Raw genomic sequence first — 22,630 nt, 5'->3', positions numbered from 1 at the left:
TCAAATCAATTTATAGGCCATAACAGGTGCTGAAAGGGTGGGGTTATCCTGCAAGGAACATACACACAACATTTTTTCCCCCAGCACACTGCTATAGCCAGCAACAGATCTGCCATTTCTACTGTAGATAAAAATGCAAAAGTCTTTGTTGCACACATTTGCAAATGTATGTTTAAGCCATCCGCCACGCCAAGGCGCTTTTGCTAATAGGATGGTCCTACTCTAAACAATGAGAGTCCCTATATTTGGGCCATACATATGTGTTTTTAAATTGAGAGCTAACTTACCAAAGAGGTACCCCAGAAGCCTCCAAATAGCAATCCAATGTCAGCACTCCCCCTCAGCTACTGACACCAACATGCCTCTCAGACAAATACAAAAGTGGAAGCTGCTCAAATCAATTTATAGGCCATAACAGGTGCTGAAAGGGTGGGGTTATCCTGCAAGGAACATACACACAACATTTTTTCCCCCAGCACACTGCTATAGCCAGCAACAGATCTGCCATTTCTACTGTAGATAAAAATGCAAAAGTCTTTGTTGCACACATTTGCAAATGTATGTTTAAGCCATCCGCCACGCCAAGGCGCTTTTGCTAATAGGATGGTCCTACTCTAAACAATGAGAGTCCCTATATTTGGGCCATACATATGTGTTTTTAAATTGAGAGCTAACTTACCAAAGAGGTACCCCAGAAGCCTCCAAATAGCAATCCAATGTCAGCACTCCCCCTCAGCTACTGACACCAACATGCCTCTCAGACAAATACAAAAGTGGAAGCTGCTCAAATCAATTTATAGGCCATAACAGGTGCTGAAAGGGTGGGGTTATCCTGCAAGGAACCTACACACAACATTTTTTCCCCCAGCACACTGCTATAGCCAGCAACAGATCTGCCATTTCTACTGTAGATAAAAATGCAAAAGTCTTTGTTGCACACATTTGCAAATGTATGTTTAAGCCATCCGCCACGCCAAGGCGCTTTTGCTAATAGGATGGTCCTACTCTAAACAATGAGAGTCCCTATATTTGGGCCATACATATGTGTTTTTAAATTGAGAGCTAACTTACCAAAGTTACACATATGTATGGCCCAAATATAGGGACTCTCATTGTTTAGAGTAGACCATCCTATTAGCAAAAGCGCCTTGGCGTGGCGGATGGCTTAAACATACATTTGCAAATGTGTGCAACAAAGACTTTTGCATTTTTATCTACAGTAGAAATGGCAGATCTGTTGTTGGCTATAGCAGTGTGCTGGGGGAAAAAATGTTGTGTGTATGTTCCTTGCAGGATAACCCCACCCTTTCAGCACCTGTTATGGCCTATAAATTGATATGAGCAGCTTCCACTTTTGTATTTGTCTGAGAGGCATGTTGGTGTCAGTAGCTGAGGGGGAGTGCTGACATTGGATTGCTATTTGGAGGCTTCTGGGGTACCTCTTTGGTAAGTTAGCTCTCAATTTAAAAACACATATGTATGGCCCAAATATAGGGACTCTCATTGTTTAGAGTAGGACCATCCTATTAGCAAAAGCGCCTTGGCGTGGCGGATGGCTTAAACATACATTTGCAAATGTGTGCAACAAAGACTTTTGCATTTTTATCTACAGTAGAAATGGCAGATCTGTTGCTGGCTATAGCAGTGTGCTGGGGAAAAAAATGTTGTGTGTATGTTCCTTGAAGTTTGAGGAAAAACTACTTCACAGAAAGCGTAGTGAATAAGTGGAATAGCCTCCCATCAGAGGTGGTAATGGCTAATACAGTAGAGCAGTTTAAGCATGCTCAGAATACACATAAGAATATCCTTATAAAGAATAAATGATCAAATAGGGTTTAGGGTATCATAGGTTAATAAAAAAAATGGGCAGACTAGATGGGCCAAGCGGTTCTTATCTGTCGTCAAATTCTATGCTTCTATGCAACAGTGCAAATGCGGTTTTGTGATATAATATATTTATATTTGCATTATTGTGCCCCTTTTCTATGTTGTGATGGTGGCCACATTGGAGCTGAAAATGTTGCTCCTTCTTATGGGAGCAGTTGAGCAGACTGAGGTGTTCCTTGTTGAATGTGGGACAGAGGTGGAAAGCACTCCACTCTGCACCCACATGCAAAATGATAATGCAACTATGGCACACAAAATAGAAAATTTAAGGTATGTATTTGTAAGATAAAGTGGTTGATGTGCTAGCCCCAAACCTAAAATTGGAGTTACCAGTGTGCCAGATTATCTTGTAAAGGGAAACTTCCCTTTACAAGGCAGCGCCGCTTTAAATTTAAGCGCTGAAGAAGCCGCACTCGCCGGTGTTGAAGAACCCGGAGCTTCATACATTTACCCCCAAGTCTTAAACTAGTAAGTTAGTGACTCTGATTTTATTTCCTATTTTATTTCTGAAACTTATTTGTGCAATTTATTTTGTATGTCTTGTTATTAACTGTTTTGTACTTAAGCCATGGAAACATTTTTCAGATTAAATACATTTAATCTAGCATATTCTCCGTGATTCTGTGACGTTATGAAGCCAAGTGAGGCTCATGCTACATGTGAATACGATTTAAGTGTGAAACATTAATAAGTGGTATTGGCGAAAGCAAGGACTCTATAGTAAATCCTTGTGGTGGCAGTAAAGGTGTACACATTGGTAAGTGTCTAAGGTGACTCTAGTCACAGACAACTCTTTCAGATTGCAGTATCTGAGGCAGGCTGGGCATTCGTGACAAACTGGTTGGTAGCTTGGTGACAACCAGTTTGTTGACAAAAGACATAGCGCGCAAATAATTTCTGTTCTTCCCTCCTTTTTGCTTTCTTTTCTATTTTTATTTGGTGGAAGTATGAGGTCCAGGATGGCCATTGACTATAATAAACCTATGAAAAAGGATGAGCTTTCGGCCTTGTGTGTCGACAGAGGAATTGTCAACCCCAGCAGGAACAGAGGGCAACTGATTCAAGCGCTCGTGGAGGCTGATCAGAATCTAATTGTCAGAGGAGGCCATGGTGAAACTCTCTCTGTTTCAGGAGAGTCAGCACTGGACATTACCGCAAAAACCTCTGTTGAATCAAGTGGGGAGTCTAACCTAGACGGTTACCTTCTCATTGCTCTTAAACAGATGAAGGATGCGGACTTGGCAACCTCACTGTGGCTGATCCAGCAACTCCAAGAGAATGTCAAACACCGTGCTACTGCAGATAAGGAGGCTGCTGAACACCACACTGCTGCAGACAAGGAGGCTGCTGACCACCACATTGCTGCAGAGAGGGAGGCTGCAGAGCAACAAGTCGACCGCGAATACCAGCTGGAGATAGCCAGGCTCAGCAGCCAGTTGTCGGTCCGAGGCCCGAGTGGGAAAAACCCAGGCACGACCAATTCCCTATGTTGGAAAAAGACGGTGAACTTGATACGTTTTTGAGGGGATTTGATAGGACTTGCTGACAGTTTGCGCTGGATCCCAGTGAGTGGGAAAGCTATTTAATCTCTGGACTAAGAGGGAAAGCTTTGGAAGCATTTGCAGGCCTTCCCCAGGAACTGGATGGCAATAATGCCACAATTAAGAAAGCCTTGTTACATCGTTTCAACATAACTCCTGAAGTTTACCGTCAAAAATTTAAAGGCTCAAATTGCAGACCCTCTGATACCTATGCCGGACTGCAGGTACTGAACTATCAAAAACGAAAGAATCCCATTCTCCAGGAGCAGTTCATTGCACTGTGCCCCGCTGTGGTGAAATAATGGGCTGTGGATCGTGACCCTAAGACATCGCAGGAGGCTGCCAGCCTGGCCAATAAGTACACCATTACCGAGGCTCCTGTGATAAAGAAGAGTTGGGGTGCACCAGGGCAAACTACGTGGAAATAGAGGCAACCTGGAGGATCACCCCTGAGTTCCCCTTCAACCAAACCAGATCTTGCTGCACCTTTTGCGATGGCAGGGCGGAAACCGGTTTTGGCAACTGTCCGCCTGGTGTTTTACGTGTAATGAAGTGGGTCAAAACCAACACCTTCTTCTGTGGGGGGCTCGGCAGAGAATCCTGTACTGGCCGTCCTCTGTGCGGGAGGACTGCAAGAACGCCCCAGAGACAATCTGTAAGGGGTTAAGGTAGGACACCAAATTGCACTTGGGTTGTTAGACTCTGGCGCAGACCTGATGCTTGTACACCCAGCACCAGTGGGCCCAGAGAACATTATACCCAGAAAGACTATTGCTGTGCGAGGAGTGGGGGGCTTACACTCCGCAGTACCCCTAGCCAGGGTGTATCTAGATGGGGATCTGGCAGAGGAATATGAGACGTTGAGGTACTAGACAATCTGCCTGCCACAGTACTGTTGGTGACTGATCTGGAAAGGATGCATGCTGCCTGTATAAATGAAAGTGATGTCATTTCTGATGCACTGCCAACTAACCCTAATTTTCCCAGATAGGCACTGCTGACCAGCATAGCATGAGTGCAAAAATAGGTAATGAAATTTCATGTGCTACTGGGAATACTCACACAGATATACAGGTACCTGTGATGCAGGTGGAGGGGTTGTGTGCCAATCTGTCTGAAGGTAATGGTCCTATTGTAGAGACTAATGCTTTAAATCCCCAGGGTTGTGAATTTGGTCAGAGCAAAATGTGTGCGATTGTGCCTAAATGTGATACTATGACTACTAATGTTGTAGGCAGTCAGGTCAATTTACATATGCCCATTTCTGAAGGTGACCCAAAGTGTGAAATTGTATCAAATGTCTTAGCAATAGTGACCCAGAGAGCAGCACAGAGGAGCTGTACATTAACCCCTGCAAGTGTGGAGGGGAGCTCACTAGGAACTAATCCCCCACCAGCATTCTCCCTTCCTGTAGAAACTACAGGCTCAAACAGTGAGAGAGGACATAATTGTTGGGAAGACTATTTCTGTGAGAGAGGTGGAAATGTCAGAAAATATTCCCACAAATGTGTTAGTGGGTACTGGCCTTGGATGATTAATGTCCCAATATGTTCCCGCAAATGTTGTCCCTGCTATATCTAATTCTGTTGAACCGTGTGATCCCTCTCAGGTATTATGTGACAATGCTGAATCGTGCAATGATGTTACTCTGTGTAAAGAACCTCTGTGTTCATTTTGCATCCTGTAATGTGATAGAGGTATGTGAGCGTGAGAAGCAGATAGGTGCCAGTGTTAACTTTTGCAATTATGTGGATTTATGCAAAGATCATGATGCAATCGGGGATAATTTGGAAACCCCTAATAATAGTGAGATGTGTAATGGTGTGAATGTCACTTGTGTTACTGTGGTAGAATCTAAACCTGTTTTTCCACTGACATCTTGTCAAGAGGTAGAGACAGGTGACAATGTTCCTGCAAATTTGTTACTTGGAACTAGAGATGCTCAGGCTTGGTTCCCCGAGAACCGAACACACCCGAACTTAGCAGATCCGAGTACCGAGCCGAACCGGCTTGGTACTATCGCGCGCCCTCGGAATTGAAAACAAGGCAAAACGTCATTATTAAGTTGTCGGATATCATGACTTTTAGATTCTATAAGTACCGCCATCCATGGCGATCGAGCGCCATTTCACAGAGGGAAACAGAAGGGGTAGCACAGTTCTTTGTAGTCTGTAGAGCAGTTGGGCAGTGTCATAGGTAGAATAGAAAGAGGAGGGGTAGCAGTGTTCTTCAAAGTCTACAGTGACATTCAGGAGAGCTCCATTGCTCCATTGCAAATTGTCATTGCTGAAATAGAATTAATAGGTCTGGCAGGCTTGGTCTTCTAAATCTACAAACTCCCATAATGTACAGTGTTATATAGGTAACATGTGGTGGTCGAGTACTGATGCGAAATCCTTCCATTACCTTGTCTTCCAGACACGAGTCAGGTTCTTTTCTGTTTGGATATCCGGTGGCCAGGAGATAAATACTTCAATGAAAGGGACAAAGATTGATCAAACAACTTGGGTTTATTGAGAATGCGGTAAGGATAGTTTTGGTAAGCCACCGCACCACTGACCCCCTCAGCTCAATAGCAATGACAAAATAATGCGTCTGGTCAGCATAGAGCACAATAGCATTTAACATATAACATACTCCTGGTGAGTATAAGGCACAATAGCGATAACATCTACAATGCACTTTGTCTCATAAGGCACACTGGTAATCACAGGTAATACTTTCAAGTTAACGATATCTGACTGGTGATGATGCAAGAACCATCACTAATAACCCATCAAGACTCTTACGGTCACTACCGCGCCCACTAGAGGGCTACTTCCAATTCAAGCATTTGGGGGTACCGTGCTATTCCCTCTGGGTAAGACGCCCCACTTTTAGCATCTACTACTGGGTTAACTTGAAACGCAACAGTACCACTGATGCTGAATGTCACGCCCTCAATATCAATAAATCAACTCTTAGGTAAATCACATAACATTAACATCCCTCTAAAACATTTGGTGCACCAATATTATCCCCGGTAATGTTACCATATTTTCCACTCAGTCCTGGGCTGACCTGTGCACAGGAATTTTGTAGTGTTCAAATGTCCTGCAGAGGTTTCCAGAAAGGTTAACAGTCCCGGTTAAGTCCCTGTACTTTCTCTGAAAAGGAGAGCTGTTAAAACTGTAGGCTGGGTTAAATATTATAGTAAAACACAGGACTGTTGCTCAGTTCAGCCACAACATGGCGCTGTTCTCTCACAAGTCAATGCGTCTCTATTAGCACATGTGCTCTGAAACAGGGGATAGGGTCCAGATATCAGCACACACAGGATATAGCTGAAACGACAGTCTTAATTGTTCCCTGCAGCCTGTGTAAAGGTATGATCTGGGGGAAAAGCTCCCAAGAAGGGAACAGTATTCTTCCTTGTACAAGAATGCAATGTCAGTTTTGGATAGATTCTCTCATCACTCTTCCCTCTGACACTGGGGTGTGTGCAGTACACTGCAGGCTAGGGTTTTACCTTGAGAGGGTTCTGCAGTTAGTGGAGACTGTCTTTGGCGCCCCACTGCGTGTCCCAAGCCGTTCTCCATCCGTGTGTGCTGGCAATGTCACCTGTTCCGGCAGCAGCTCAGTCTCCCCTCTGCTCGGCTGCACATCAGCTCCCCTTTCTCCTACCATGCTGCTCTCTCCTTCTCCTCCTTTCTGCACATACTCTTCCTGTTACTTCCCCAGCCAATCAGGGCCTTCATCCTCCTCCTGTCAATCACTCCTGGGCACAAATCTCCAGGAGCACAATTAACCCCTTGTAGCCCTGCATTTTAAAAGCGCTTATGCACTCCTCTGTGCTGTTCAAACGGGGCTTTGGGGCACCACAAACACACAAAGAGAAGAGCTCCATTGCTAATTGTCATTGCTGAAATTCAAATACTAGGGCTGGCAGGCTTGGTCTCCTGAATTTGCAGTCAGATTGTACGGTGTTATATAGGTTACACACAAAGAGGAGAGCTCCATTGCTCCATTGCTATTTGTCATTGCTGAAATACAAATACTAGGGCTGACAGGCTTGGTCTTCTGAATTTGCAGTCAAATTGTACGGTGATATATAGGCTACACACAAAGAGGAGATCTCCATTGCTAATTGTCATTGCTGAAACAGAAATACTAGGGCTGGCAGGCTTGGTCTTCTGAATTTGCAGTAAAATTGTACGGTGTTATATAGGCTACACACAAAGAGGAGAGTTCCATTGCTAATTGTCATTGCTGAAACAGAAATACTAGGGCGGGCTGGCTTGGTCTTCTGAATTTGCAGTCACATTGTACGGTGTTATATAGGTTACACACAAAGAGGAGAGCTCCATTGCTCCATTACTAATTGTCATTGCTGAAATACAAATACTAGGGTTGGCAGGCTTGGTCTTCTGAATCTGCAGTCAAATTGTACAGTGTTATATAGGTAACACACAAAGATAAGAGCTCCATTGCTCCATTGCTAATTGTCATTGCTGAAATACAAATATGAGTGCTGGCAGGCTTGGTCTTCTGAATTTGCAGTCAAAGTGTACGGTGTTATCACAATGGATTCACAGCAGTAAACAGAAGAGCAGGAGCACCAAGCAGCTGCTAGCACCAGTCATGATGATAATAAACCCTCTACATCATCTGGTAAAGCCTATGTTAAAGTGCATAGTGTTTGTAATTCAGGGAAACCGAAACGTAAAAAAACACCTTTCACTTTGGTCAAGAAAAAAAGACCTGTAATCCAGGCAAAGTTGTCTGAAGAATAAAAAAATTGCCAACATGCCATTCTACACACGCAGTGGCAAGGAAAGATTGAGGCCTTCGCCTTTCTCTATGAGTGCTAGTTCTGCAGCTGTGACTGAGGCATCTTCTTGTAAGGTCAGTCGTGACCAAGCAAGACCTTGTCATTCGGACTCCAAGAGTGGTATCCAAATATTTTTATGTGTAAAAGCCGAGCTGGAAGAAAACAGTAAGGCATTAGAGAAAAATGTATGTTCAGATTCAGAAATGACACAAATCCCTGAGGAGAGTCTATCCACGAGTGCTATGTGTAATCCTGACCATTCTGATAGTATACCCATAAAGAAGGCCCCTTTCAGCATTTCTGCAGATGTGTTCCTGAACAGCCCAAATATAGCCAGTGATACACAAATTGAGGACGCCACTTTGGAAATGCAACAGGATGAGGGGGATATTTGTGTAGCCGACGAGGGCGATAATGAGGATGATGTTGTTTGTGTAAGTCCTGCACCGGTGGAAGCAGTTCTTGAACGTGATAAGAAGAAGGCCATTGTCATGCCTGGACATAAGACCAAAAAATCCACCTATGTGTGAAATTATTTTTACCCAAATCCTGACAACAGTTGTCTAGCCATTTGTAGCGTTTGCAAAGCCACAGTCAGTAGAGGTAGGAACCTTAACCATCTAGGAACCTCAACCATGTTTACGCCATTTGAAGCGAGTTCATGGCAAGCTGTTGGGAAAATCAGAAACTTATGCTAAAAAAATAATAACAAGCAGTCCATCATCAGCTAGGTCCCTTCTCTCACCTACATCTCGACACCTGCAATCTACTCCCATCCTCATTAATATCCTCAGTAGCGATCGGAGTTAGTCCTGCATCCAAGTTGGTAAGGCTAGATGACTCCTCCACTGTACTAGATTCCTCAGAAGAATTCTTAAGCGTTTGTCCCACTGCTGCTGCTGCTGGGGGTGAATCTTCATCCCAGAAGCAGAACAAGAAGAAGACTACTAGTAGTTTACAACAATTGACTATTAAACAATCCTTTCCAAGAGGAAGCAAGTATGAAAGCTGTCAGCCAATTGCAAAGCGGTTCACAGACGCCATGGCAACTATGCTAGTATTAGATCTCCATCCAATATCCACTATTAATGCAGCTGGTTTTAGACAGTTACTTGAGGTCTTGTGTCCCTGTTACCAAATTCCATCATGACACCATTTCACTAGAAAAGCTATTCCTCACTTCTACCAGAAGGTTCGTAAAAATGTAATTATTGGGCTACAAAATGCCATATGTGGACAAGCGGAAATGGGCAATCTAAAGATTATATGACTGTGACAGCCCACTGGGTTGGTGATTCACCTTCAGCAGCAGGAACAGCAGCAGCATGTACCCAAGTACGTCACATTTGTTAGAGGCAGGCTACTCTGTGTATCAATGGCTTCACTAAGAGGCATACAGCTGACAATCTGTTACAAAAACTAAGGTATGTCATTGCAACATGGCTTATCCCGCTTGGATTCTCCTCAGGATATGTAATTTCTGATAACGCAACCAATCTTGTTAGAGCATTACAGCTGGGTGAAATCCCTCAGATTCCCTGTTTTGCTCACGCAATAAACTTTGTGTGCTTTTAAAAAAATGACAGGGACGTTCAGGAGATGCTGTCTGTGGCCCGTGAAATATCTGAACATTTCCGGCATTCGGCAACAGCATGTAGAAGCTACAAGAGCAATTAAATTAGCCCTGCCACCAACTGAAGCAAGAGGTGGTGACAAGGTGGAATTCCACCCTGTATATGCTTCTGAGATGGAGGAACATCGAAAAGCCATCCATGCTTTCTCCACAAACCATGACATTGGAAAAGGAGGTATTTTAGTCAAGTGCAGTGGAGAATACTTTCCGTGTTGTGCAAGGTGCTGAAACCATTCGAAGTAGTCACCTGTGAAGTGAGTTCAGACACTGCTAGCTTGAGTCAAGTGATTCCCTTAGACTTTTGTAAAAGCAGCTTGAGAAACTGAACGAGGAGATTAAACAAAGTAATTACGCTAAGTATGTCGGACTTGTAGATCAAGTAATTTATTCGCTTCGCAAGGATCCAAGAGTCATCAAAATCTTGAAATCGGATCACCACATTTTGGGGACTGTGCTTAGTCCTCGATTTAGGAGCTATGTCTTCTCTTTGTTTCTGTTAGGAACTCCCAAGTCAGTACAGTGAAACTCGGGAACTACTCTGAAGGCCAGGTGTTCGCTGGCGCCCCTAGTGGTGGGGACAGACTGGGCTGCGGGCCGACCAAGGGTCGAGTAACGTATACTGACATAAAGGAGTTCCCAGAAGTGGAGTGATTGGCGGACTGTAGTTAAGAAGAATCCTAGGTCAAAGGTTCACAGGCACAGATGCAATATCCAAAGACAAGCGAAGGGTCAAACTCACAGGCAGAGAAGCAAAATCTGAATTCCAGGCAAAAGGTCGAGGTCAGAAGAGAAGGGTCACAGGTCCAATAACAAGCAGGGGTCAAAACACGGGTAGTCAAATCCAAGGTAGCAGGAACCAAAACAGATAACACAAGCAGGCAGCAGGACTGAGGACAGAACGCTATAACCGGCAATGAGGCTTAGTCCTCATTGCCTTAAATAGTTCAAGCAGCCAATCCGAGAGGAGCCCACACAGGAGAAGCCTAATAGATAGAAGTGCTGGTGGCCAATCGTAATGCAGTGCTCAGCTGCATACTAATAACTGACTCCTCTACAAGCTGCCTCCTAGGCACCTGGACAGCCATGATTGGCTCTCACCTAACTAGCCCTGTGCATGCGCGCCAGCCTATTAACCAGCTGGCCGGGCACGGCGTCAGGGAATCTGTAGCGTCCTGGTTGTTGCCCAGGCAACCGGGACGTGGAAACCGGAAGTGATGTCCCGGTTACCGTAGCAATGGCCGGGACGTCATTGGAGGATCCTGGAGAGTCGCGGCGGTGCCCACGGCCGCCACGATCTCTAACAGTACCCCCCCCCCTTGAGGAGGGGGTCAAGGAACCCCGACATCCAGGCTTAGTAGGAAATTTCTTGAAGAATTCTTTCACTAACCTCTGAGCATGGAGACGCCTCTGTGGTATCCAACATCTCTCTTCTGGGCCGTAACCCTTCCAGTGTACTAGGAATTGCACTTGGCCTTGAACTCTCCTTGAGTTAAGGATTCTTTCAACAATGTATTCGTGGTCTCCATTGATAATCAAAGGCTGAGGCCTATTATAGGAAGACTGATTGAGTTTGCTGGGAGCCACAACTTTCTTAAGAAGAGAACAATGGAAAGTAGATGGTATTTTTAAAGACGGTGGGAGTTTCAGCCTGAAAGCCACTGGATTTACCTTTTTCTCAATTGAAAATGGTCCAATGTATCGGGGCCCCAGTTTCTTGCAAGGTTGCCTCAACTTGATGTTCCGTGTGGACAACCAAACCCGATCTCCCACCTTCAGAGAACATGGCACACGATGGTGGTCAGCGAAAGCCTTGGATTTTTGAGAGGCTTGACCCAGTGCAGAGTGCACCTTTTTCCAGATAGATCTAAACCTGGCCATAAAAGCAGGTGTTCCAGAATCCCCACTGGGAACAGCAGTAGAGAAAGAGTTGGACTACGGGTGAAATCCGAGGTTGCAGAAGAACGGGGATGTGTGTATTGTGGAATGGCAGGAATTGTTGTAAGTGAATTCTGCCCAGGGCAAGAGAGAGGACCAGTTATCGTGAAATTTTGAAACATAGATGCGTAAAAACTGCTCCAAGGACTGGTTGGTTCTTTCTGTCTGTCCATTCGACTGCGGGTGATAAGCTGAGGACAGACTGATACTGATCCCAATGGACTTACAAAAAGATCTCCAAAATCGTGCAATAAACTGAGATCCTCGGTCCGAGACGATGTCTTCAGGAAGACCATGGAGACGAAAGATATGGGTCAGAAACAAGGTAGCCAAGGTCCTGGCATCCGGTAGTTTGGGTAAGGATGTAAAATGTGCCATCTTACTGAATCGGTCCACGACTACCCAAATGGTGTTATGGCCTGCAGATACTGGAAGGTCAACAATAAAATCCATCGAAAAATGGGACCAAGGTCTGCTTGGAGCAGGCAAGGGTAGCAGTAGACCAGGAGGGCGGTTTCTAGCAGATTTGTTTCTAGCACACTCAGGACAGGCACGAACGTAAGCCTCCACATCATCCGATAAGGTGGGCCACCAAAGCCAGCGAGAAAGGATTTCGATAGTCCTACGAATTCCCGGATGACCAGCAGAGAGGTTGTTGTGACCCTCTATGAGGACAGGTTTTCTTAGATGAACCGGGACAAATAACTTGTTGAGAGGTGTCTGAACGGGAGCAATTTTCTGGAAGTGTTGGATAGTGGTTCACAGATCCTGGGTGAGTCCGAGATGAATTGAAGTTGAAGGAATAATAGACTGCGAGTCAGGAGACTGAGGATGATGGGCCAAAAAACTTCGGGACAAAGAATTAGCCTTAATATTTTTTGAACCTGGACGAAATGTGATGATGAACCTAAATCTGGTGAAGAATAGGGCCCAGCGAGCCTGCCTGGGATTCAGAGTTTTTGCAGTCTGAATATATTGGAGGTTTTTATGGTCTGTGAAGATGGTAATGGTGTGTGCAGCTCCCTCCAACCAATGTCGCCATTCCTCCAATGCCAACTTAATGGCCAATAATTCACGGTTTCCGACGTCATAATTACATTCTGCTGGCAGAAATTTTCTCGAGAAAAATGCACAAGGATGTAGCTTTTTACTCGGTGGGTCTTTCTGAGAGAGAATGGCACCAGCACCGACATCCGAAGCGTCCACCTCCACAATAAACGGAAGTCCTGGGTCAGGGTGTCTAAGGACTGGAGCGGAAATGAAGGCAGCTTTGAGAGCTGAAAAACTCGCCAGTGCTTCTGCGGACAACTCCGCTGGGTTTGCTCCTTTTCGAGTGAGGGCAGTGATAGGAGTCACTAACGAGAAGAATGAGCCAATAAACCTTCGGTAATAATTGGCGAGGCCAAGGAATCTTTGGATCACCTTCAAGTTAGTAGGTAGGACCCAGTCTTGAATTGCCTGCACCTTGGCGGGATCCATAGCGAATCCTGATGAGGAGATATAACCCAGGGATGCCACTGTGGACACCTCAAATTCGCATTTCTCCCGTTTTGCGTACAGATGATGTTCTCGTAATCTCAATAAAACCTGGCGGACGTGCTGACGATTCTGAGATAAGGATTCAGAATAAATTAAGATGTCATCCAAATAAACAACAACTGTTTTTCCCAAGAACTCACGTAATACATCGTTAATCAGGTCCTGAAAGAATGCTGCAGCGTTGCACAAACCGAATGGCATTACGAGATATTCGTAATGTCCCGAATGGGTATTAAAGGCAGTCTTCCACTCATCCCCCTTCTTGATTCGGATAAGATTGTAGGCCCCTCGGAGGTCAAACTTAGAGAATACAGTAGCTGTTGTTAGTTGATCGAACAGGACAGAGATCAAGGGTAAAGGATACATGTTCTTAATCGTGATGCTATTTAGTCCACGGAAATCGATGCAAGGCCTCAGGCTGCCATCTTTTTTGTAAACGAAAAAACAACCTGCGCCTACCGGAGACTTAGAAGGGCGGATGAACCCTTTCTTCAGGTTTTCTTTTACGTATAATTTCATGGCCTGTGTTTCAGGAAGGGATAGTGAATATAAACGCCCTTTGGGCAACTTAGAACCGGGTACCAATTCAATTGCGCAGTCAAATTCCTGGTGTGGTGGAAGTGAATCAGCTTTCTTCTTGCAAAAGACATCACTGCAGTCCTGGTAGGGAACCGGCAACAATTCTGAGGGTCGCCCTGGAGTAAAGAGATGATGATCCCTACCCTCTGTTGTTCGGAACCAGAGGAAAGTGGTTTCAGACGAAAGTACAACTTGCAGCTCTCTTAGAAATTACGGAAGGCTGGCCTGCTTCCAGAGAATCGGTCAGGCAAATTCATCTTAGGCTCTGGTGTGTCACCAGCGGGAACTTGCTGGAGCTGCCGGTCTCTGGAAGCCCCTTCTTGGACTGCCAGGCGCTGGGATAAATTCTGCACCACTTGGGAAACCGCCTGTATCTGGTTGGCCAGAATCTGGGCTGGGGACAGATTCGACTCCTCTCCGTCCATGGCTGTATGATACCAATCTTCCTTGGCCGGTTATAATGGTGGAGGAACTCTCAAGTCAGTACAGTGAAACTCGGGAACTACTCTGAAGGCCAGGTGTTCGCTGGAGCCCCTAGTGGTGGGGACAGACTGGGCTGCGGGCCGACCAAGGGTCGAGTAACGTATACTGACTTAAAGGAGTTCCCAGAAGTGGAGTGATTGGCGGACTGTAGTTAAGAAGAATCCTAGGTCAAAGGGTCACAGGCACAGATGCAATATCCAAAGACAAGCGAAGGGTCAAACTCACAGGCAGAGAAGCAAAATCCGAATTCCAGGCAAAAGGTCGAGGTCAGAAGAGAAGGGTGACAGGTCCAATAACAAGCAGGGGTCAAAACACGGGTAGTCAAATCCAAGGTAGCAGGAACCAAAACAGATAACACAAGCAGGCAGCAGGACTGAGGACAGAATGCTATAACCGGCAATGAGGCTTAGTCCTCATTGCCTTAAATAGTTCAAGCAGCCAATCCGAGAGAGCCCACACAGGAGAAGCCTAATAGATAGAAGTGCTGGTGGACAATCGTAATGCAGTGCTCAGCTGCATACTAATAACTGACTCCTCTACAAGCTGCCTCCTAGGCACCTGGACAGCCATGATTGGCTCTCACCTAACTAGCCCTGTGCACGCGCGCCCGCCTATTGACCAGCTGGCTGGGCGCGGCGTCAGGGAATCTGTAGCGTCCCGGTTGTTGCCCAGGCAACCGGGACGTGGAAACCGGAAGTGACGTCCCGGTTACCGTAGCAACGGCCGGGACGTCATTGGAGGATCCTGGAGAGTCGCGGCGGTGCCCGCGGCCGCCGCGATCTCTAACAGTTTCCAACTGACCCAGATCTGAAGAGATACAAGGAGCTCCTGGTGAGCAAGATGACAGCTCAAGTGTTACGTGACAGGACGGCGTCTCCTCCTTCAGTTTCTCACTAAACTGCTGCTAGCTTTCCCAAGAGACCCAGGGATGATGCAGATGACTCAGCACAAAATTATGACATCTGGTCTGGTCTAAAAGAATTGACCAAAAAAAGTGTCACCTCTGCCGTAACTCCACCTGATCCTACTATCAACATCCAAAAGATGGTGGAGGATTATTTTCCTTACAGTATAGAAATAGACACATCAGACAGTCCCTTTACATACTGGGAGGAAAAAAAGGAATTTGGAGACTCATGTACCAACTTGCTTTGCACTGCCTAAGCTGCCCACCCTCCAGTGTGTACTCGGAAAGAGTTTTCAGCACAGCCGAGAACTTTGTCAGCGATCGGCGTAGGAGGTTACTTCCTCAAAATGTGGAGAAGATGATGTTCATAAAAATCAACTTCAAGTTCCAGGAGGAAGGCCTTTCCCGCCAATTACATCAAAATACTGAGACTTCTGTAATGGTGAATTCCAGCGGTGATGAATTAATAATGTGTGAGGATGATGTACAAACTGATGAGGGCGAGGATGAGGCTGAGGATGATGACAACATCTTGCCACAGTAGAGTTCATTAACAGCACTGTTAACTTAGGTGCCTTAAGCCCATTGTCATCTTGTTTTGTGGGGGCCCAAACAAACCAAGCACTTCAGCCACAAGGAGTGGCACTTTTGTGGCTGAAGTGCTTGGTTTGTTAAAGTGTGCATGTCCTTTTTAAGATCCAACATATGGGTGGGTGGAAGGGCCCAAGGACAATTCCATCTTGCACCACTTTAAATTTCAGCTACTGCTGTGTGCCAATGTTACCTACATGTGCTATATAATTTTGTGTCCTTAGCAAAAATCTTAGACACCCATTGATGATGCAGATGACCTAGCACAACATTTTTACATCTGGTCTTGTCTACTGTAAAAGAATTGACCAGAATTAGTGACACTTCTGCTGTAACTCCACCTGATCCTACTATTAACTATTAACATCTAAAGAATGTGGAGGATTATTTTTTACTTTTTTGAACAGCATAAAGACAACGGTTTTATTAAGAAAGAACAATGTTGCTTGCAGAAGTAATGTAAACATGGATGTCTAAATAGATGTGTATATGTATTACCTTCCACTTTGCTGCTGTTTCATTAAGTCTTTGTAATCTGCACTTTACACCAAAGGTACCTAACTATATTATAATTTTGTGGGAATTGGGGCTGATTCAAAGCTCAGTGATGAAGTTCCTTTTTGCTGGAAATTACAATGGCTCTTTTTAGTGCATTGTCTGGCACCCTGGATTGGTCTGGGTCCGGTAAAAGCACATATCCCGGGGGGTCTGCGCTCGTTGCCATGTATTAGCTGTAGAATTACCAGTTATCCAAAAAACAGGTGGAGCGATCAAATGTACTGGTTTCATGATCCAAGGACAATCTTGCTCCACTATTCTTTTCTGCCACTGCTGTGTGCCAATGTTACCTAGATGTTACCTGCCGTGTGTTTGAGTCATTGCTCTGTTGCTTAGCATCCAGCCACGCCGCTGCAGTATTTGTCTGAAAGTGTATGAAAATAATATTGTGACCCGTGAGATGGTCAAAATTTACTTCAAATGACTTGAAATTAGTGTTATTGAGGTTAATAATAACGTAGGAACAAAAAAAAAAAATCAAACTGATGTGATTTGAGCATATTTTAGCAATTTTTCTAAAAAATACAGATCATCATCATCATCACCGTTTATTTATATAGCACCACTAATTCCGCAGTGCTGTACAGAGAACTCACTCACATCAGTCCCTGCCCCATTGGGGTTTAGAGTCTAAATTCCCTAACACACAGAGACAGACAGACACAGACTAGGGTCAATTTGTTAGCAGTCAATTAACCTACCAGTATGTTTGTTTTTTTTGGAGTGTGGGAGGAAACCAGAGCACCCGGAGGAAATCCACGTAAACACGGGGAGAACATACAGATAAGCCCATGGTCGGGAATTGAACTCATGACCCCAGTGCTGTAAGGCAGAAGTGCTAACCACTACGCCACCGTGCTGCCCAAATTCAAAACCAAACACGGGGGTCAGTGAACATCTCTACTTGGGACTGATGCTTTCTCAGTATGTCTTCACTAATGTTGTGGACTCAGCTGAGAGTACCCAAATTTTCCCAAGTATCAGGATGTGACAGGGAAAAAGTTTGTTCTAGTGTAGCTGCAGAGTGTAATGATGTTAATGTCACCCATGTTACTGTGTTAGAATCTGCTTAGAGTACACGTTTTTTCCCAGGTACCTGAAATGTGTAAACTGTCTGAAGTGTTAGTGTTCACATGCCATCAGGCAGTGCAGGCCAGGACCTCAGAATTAACCTGTGAGGAAGAGGTAAGGGGGCTGCTAGAAGGAAACACTGACCCCAAGTCAGTCTCTCCAGGTCCTCTTCCATCAGCTCCTGCAATGATAGATGTGTATAACAAAAATATGGTAAATTGTGTTGTTTTGCAGTCTGACCCTGTCCCTTTACAGACTTCTTATCCTGAGATAAGGGAAGCTTGTGTATTAGCTGTGTGTAGCTTGCCTTTGAGTCATCAGGAATCTGACCCCTTGGTGGATTTAGCAGTGCTGCTTAAGAGGAAAGGGGGGTCCCTAGCAGATGCCCACTGCAGTGAAGAGCTAACTGACGAGCAGCTAGAGCAGTTAGCTGACACACAAGAGCCCTATCAGTCCCATTTCACAGAGAAACCTCGAAAAACACAATTGGTCACACATCATGTAAACACAGGCAACCAGTCCCCTCTCAAACAATCAGCATACCGTACTTCTCTAGAAGTGCTGGAAGCCATTAAAAGGGAAATTGATGAAATATTGCAGCTAGGGGTAATTCAAAAGCCTCACAGTTCTTGGGCTGCACTGGTTCCAAAGAAATGTTGGGGCACCCGGTTCTGTGTTGACTATAGGAGGTTGAACAATGCCACAGTGTTTGATGCTTATCCTATGCCCAGGATAGATGAACTACTAGATCAGCTTACCCAAGCACACTACATCACCATCATGGATCTCAGTAGAGGGTACCGGCAGATCTCATTGTCACCCGACGTTCATGAGTGGTCCGCATTTATCACCTCATTTGGGCTGTTTGAGTAGTTGGTCATGCCCTTTGGAATGAAAAATGGCCCTGCATCCTTCCAGTGACCTACTAGAGGGCCAGAAGGGACATGCAGAAACCTGGATGAAGTTGCGGTGTTCAGCCAGACCTGGGGGGAGCACCTGAGCCATTTGAATAGTGTGTTCAGCCAAATCACTGGGGCATGTTTGACTATCAAACCATAGAAGTGACAGCTTGGCATATGTGAAGTGCGTGTAGGAAGGAAAGGGGTACCCTCTGCCGAGAGCCAGGCAAGGTAGAGGCTATCACTGCAAGGCTGACCACTGCAACGAAAAAGCAAGTCCTGTATATTTTAGGCACGACTGGGTATTACCGAAAATTTGTATATCATTTTAGCATCCTGACCAAACCTCTCACTGACTTAACAAAAAAGACATTACCACATGTGGTTAATTGGACAGAAGATTGTGAAAATGCATTTGCAACTCTGAAATCTGCTCTGGCCCAGCCCCCTGTGCTACAGGCCCTAGATTTCAAACGGAGGTTCATAGCACAGACTGGACTAGGAGCCCTCCTTAGCCAGGTGACAGCGCAGGGGGAGGAGCACCCTATAACTTTCCTAAGTAGGAAACAACTCCCCCGTTATTAACTGTTTTGTACTTAAGCCTTGGAAACATTTTTCGGATTAAATACATTTAATCTAGCATATTATTCATGATTCTTTGTGAATTTACGAAGCCAGGTGAGGCTCATGCTACATGTGTATGTGATTTAAGTATGAAACATTAATAAGTGGCTTTGGTGAATGTAAGGACTCCATAGTAAATCCTTTGTGGTGGCAGAAAAGGTGTATTCATTGGTAAGTAACCAAGGTGACTCCAGTCATGACCAGCTGTTTCAGATTGCTGTATCTGAGGCAGGTGTTCGTGACAAATGCCTATATTATTAACAGGTGACATTAATAGAAGAGATTTCTTTTACGGTGCATTTTGTTTGCGAGTTTATATTCCACATAGGTATGGACAGGGGCGGGCTGGGCCGGGGGGCATCGCCCCCCTGGGCTGCTCACAATCACGGCTGTTAGGGCCGGCCGCCCCCCCGGAAGTAATATAAATGTGATGACGCGGCCGCATCACGTGTCATGTGATGCGGCCGCCTGTGCGGCGTGTGCCCCCCGCTCTGACGTCCGTCAGCCCGCGCCTGGGTATGGACGTATCCTGCAGTATGTTGTCTAGTTGAGCAGAGGAGACCTACATCCGTATTCATCACCATATGTATCTTTACATCTGCTCTTTGTTGAATTTGGACGTGTGTATATCCAATTTATGTGCCTCCCTTAATAAATCAGGCCCAGTGTGTCCTAAATGGAGGTAATGCAGAGGTGTTGACTATTACAATCAATGTCTATAATACTTGTTATATTGCTATTGAGTATATGCTACATTAATGTAAATGGTAACCTTCTTGAGTTTACTGGTAGGCAACATACAAAATTATAATCTATAAGAGTTTTTAAAATATTGAATATCATTAAAAAGTATTAGAAATTGCACAGGCTTAATACACTTGGCTTCAATAGAGTATTTACTTGTGACCTGAAGAAAATATTGGCTGAAACCTTACTGTATCTGTAGACTGTCAACAAAACTGAAAAAAGTCATGGCTAGCAGAGGCCCGTACTATTTCTTTCAATGGGACCCAATAAATCCTCCCTTTCAAGATAGTGGTAATTCCCCTGCTGAAGACCAAGGGTCGCATCAACACAATTAGATGCATATTATATTCCTTTCGCAAGCTCCAATACTATGTTTGCAAACTGCCATTGGAAATGTTGTGCCAGCCGAGAAATGACACAGAATCAACATTAAAACCTTACTGACATCAAGGTACGAGCAAGGTATGGGGGTGCCTTGGCTACCCAGTTATGCACAAGGAAAGACCATACAATGGCCCAAAAACACCTGAATCCTGCAGATAATACATAAGTGTATTGTGTCACCTTGTATGTTCTGACTAACTTGATAGCTTGTGCACATGTGCATGATGGTACTTGTAGTGCTACATGTGTGCAATATAAATGGTGCATCCATTATGAAATAAGTGCTGTCCCATCATAAGTAATTATTGCACCCATTAGCAATCAAATAATATAGCCCTTTAATATGAACGCATTTCATCCCCATAATCACTAAATAATGACTACATAATCCATAAATCAGTGGTGCCTCTTCTTATGTAATGAATGTCAAGACAGCTCAAACAGCATGTCTGAGTTAACTAGTCAAACTAGCCACATGCTTTTGATAAAAAGCATGTAGTAAAATAAGCCGTTTTATTTATTTTTTGCATTTTTGGCGTTTTTTAAACCACTACACATCACCGCTGGTTTTAAATTCAACCCTCAAACCGTCCTATAGTAAATGACGATATAGTACATATTCATGAAATAAGAAGGGCTTGGCCAAGTCATTCGCCTCCCCTATGTAGAAGGGCACTTTATAATTTTTCAAGCCCCTGCCACTCTTCCCCTCCACCGAACTCCAGTAGCAATGCTCAGGGCTGCCAAGAAGAATTCAGGGCCCGGGTACAACAAATTCATGGGGCCCCCCTCATAGTGAAGTAAGCCCCAAAATTTTTTTGCGCCGCCAAAAGGATTAGGTATATGGTCATATATTCAGGGGCGTGGCTAGCCAAACGGCAGTGCAAAAATTTTGGGAGGTGCGGTCATGCATTTGGGGGCGTGGCAAACGTGCCATTGGGGCGTGGCTAACATAAAAACCACTAGGCTCTCAATTCGCCGGAGCGTCACATATGTTTAAGCACTCCTGACTTTCAGGACATCTACCACCACAGGGTAGTATACAAACAATGCAGTGTGTACACAAACAGTTCAGTCTTGGCCTACACCTTACATTGGACACAACATTCACCAAAAATTGGTATTGTCCCTACTAGAATCACAACATTTCACACACTGTGCTGCTCTCTCCTACCTGTTCTTCTCACTTTCTCCACCTGTGGCTGCTGCTTTCTTTAGTTGTGGCTTGTCCGGATCCAGAAATGTTGAAGGACCTATTTTGAAAAAAAAATGGCTACATTTAGAAAATTACAGCCAGCCCCAGCGTTAAATCAATAGCACCCACGATTAATAATTAGGCCTTCCTCCAGCTCCAATATTACAATAATGTGCCCCTTCATCATCGCCATGCCTTATGATCACACTGTGCCCTCCATGCTGTTTTTGCCCCCTTCATCAGACTATACTATGCTGCTCCCCCCCTTTTTCAATCCCACTGTGCCATGCCTCCCCCCCCCCTTTGTAACCCCACTGTGTCATGCTGCCCACCATTTTTTAACCCCACTGTGCCATGCTGACCCCTGTTTATTAACCCCACTGTGCCATATTGCCCCGTTTTTTAACCCATCTGTGCCCCTCTCATTTTTTCACCCCCTCTGTCATGCTGCTTTCCCATTTTTTAACCCCTCTGTGCTCCCCCCTCAATTTTTAACCCCTCTGACATGCTGCTTTCCCATTTTTTAACCCATCTGTGCCCCTCTCATTTTTTAACCCCTCTGACATGCTGCTTTCCCGTTTTTTAACCCCTCTGTGCTCCCCCCTCAATTTTTAACCCCTCTGACATGCTGCTTTCCCATTTTTTAACCCCTCTGTGCCCCCACTCATTTTTTAACCCCTCTGACATGCTGCTTTCCCATTTTTTAACCCCTCTGTGCTCCCCCTCATTTTTTAACCCCTCTGACATGCTGCTTCCCCGTTTTTAACCCCTCTGTGCCCCCACTCATTTTTTAACCCCTCTGACATGCTGCTTTCCCATTTTTTAACCCCTCTGTGCTCCCCCTCATTTTTTAACCCCTCTGACATGCTGCTTCCCCGTTTTTAACTCCTCTGACATGCTGCTTCCCCGTTTTTTAACCCCTCTGTGCCCCCCCTTATTTTTTAACCCCTCTGTCATGCTGCCCCCCCGTTTTTTAACCCCTTTGTGCTCCCCCTCATTTTTTAACCCCTCTGTCATGCTGCCCCCCCCCCCCGTTTTTTAACCCCTCTGTGCCCCCCTCGTTTTCCTCCCTTCACTTACCTTTTCTCCTCTCTTGGTCTTCTCTGCTGCTCTGTGCTCCATTGCTCCAGACTGACTGAATGCTGGGCATGACATGATGACATCACACCCAGCATTCAGACAGTCTGAATAGAGCACAGAGCAGCAGAGAGGAGGGATGCCGGCTCCGCGATCAGGTGAGTATGTTT

At 45.1% G+C, this 22,630-nt stretch overlaps 2 protein-coding genes across 2 annotated transcripts in view; both read right to left on the bottom strand.

The window, feature by feature from the left end:
- Positions 1-22,630, bottom strand: part of LOC142100820 (adenosine deaminase domain-containing protein 2-like) — a 1,209,653-nt gene that overhangs the window by 663,516 nt on the left and 523,507 nt on the right. The window lies entirely within an intron of this gene.
- NOX1 (NADPH oxidase 1) overlaps positions 1-22,630 on the bottom strand; it is a 130,302-nt gene that overhangs the window by 85,676 nt on the left and 21,996 nt on the right. The gene's annotated exons all lie outside the window — the stretch shown is intronic.

Source organism: Mixophyes fleayi, chromosome 9, assembly GCF_038048845.1.
Source record: "Mixophyes fleayi isolate aMixFle1 chromosome 9, aMixFle1.hap1, whole genome shotgun sequence".
In the NCBI taxonomy this organism is placed as follows: Eukaryota; Metazoa; Chordata; class Amphibia; order Anura; family Limnodynastidae; genus Mixophyes; species Mixophyes fleayi.
This window is presented reverse-complemented; position numbering and strand designations above follow the sequence as displayed.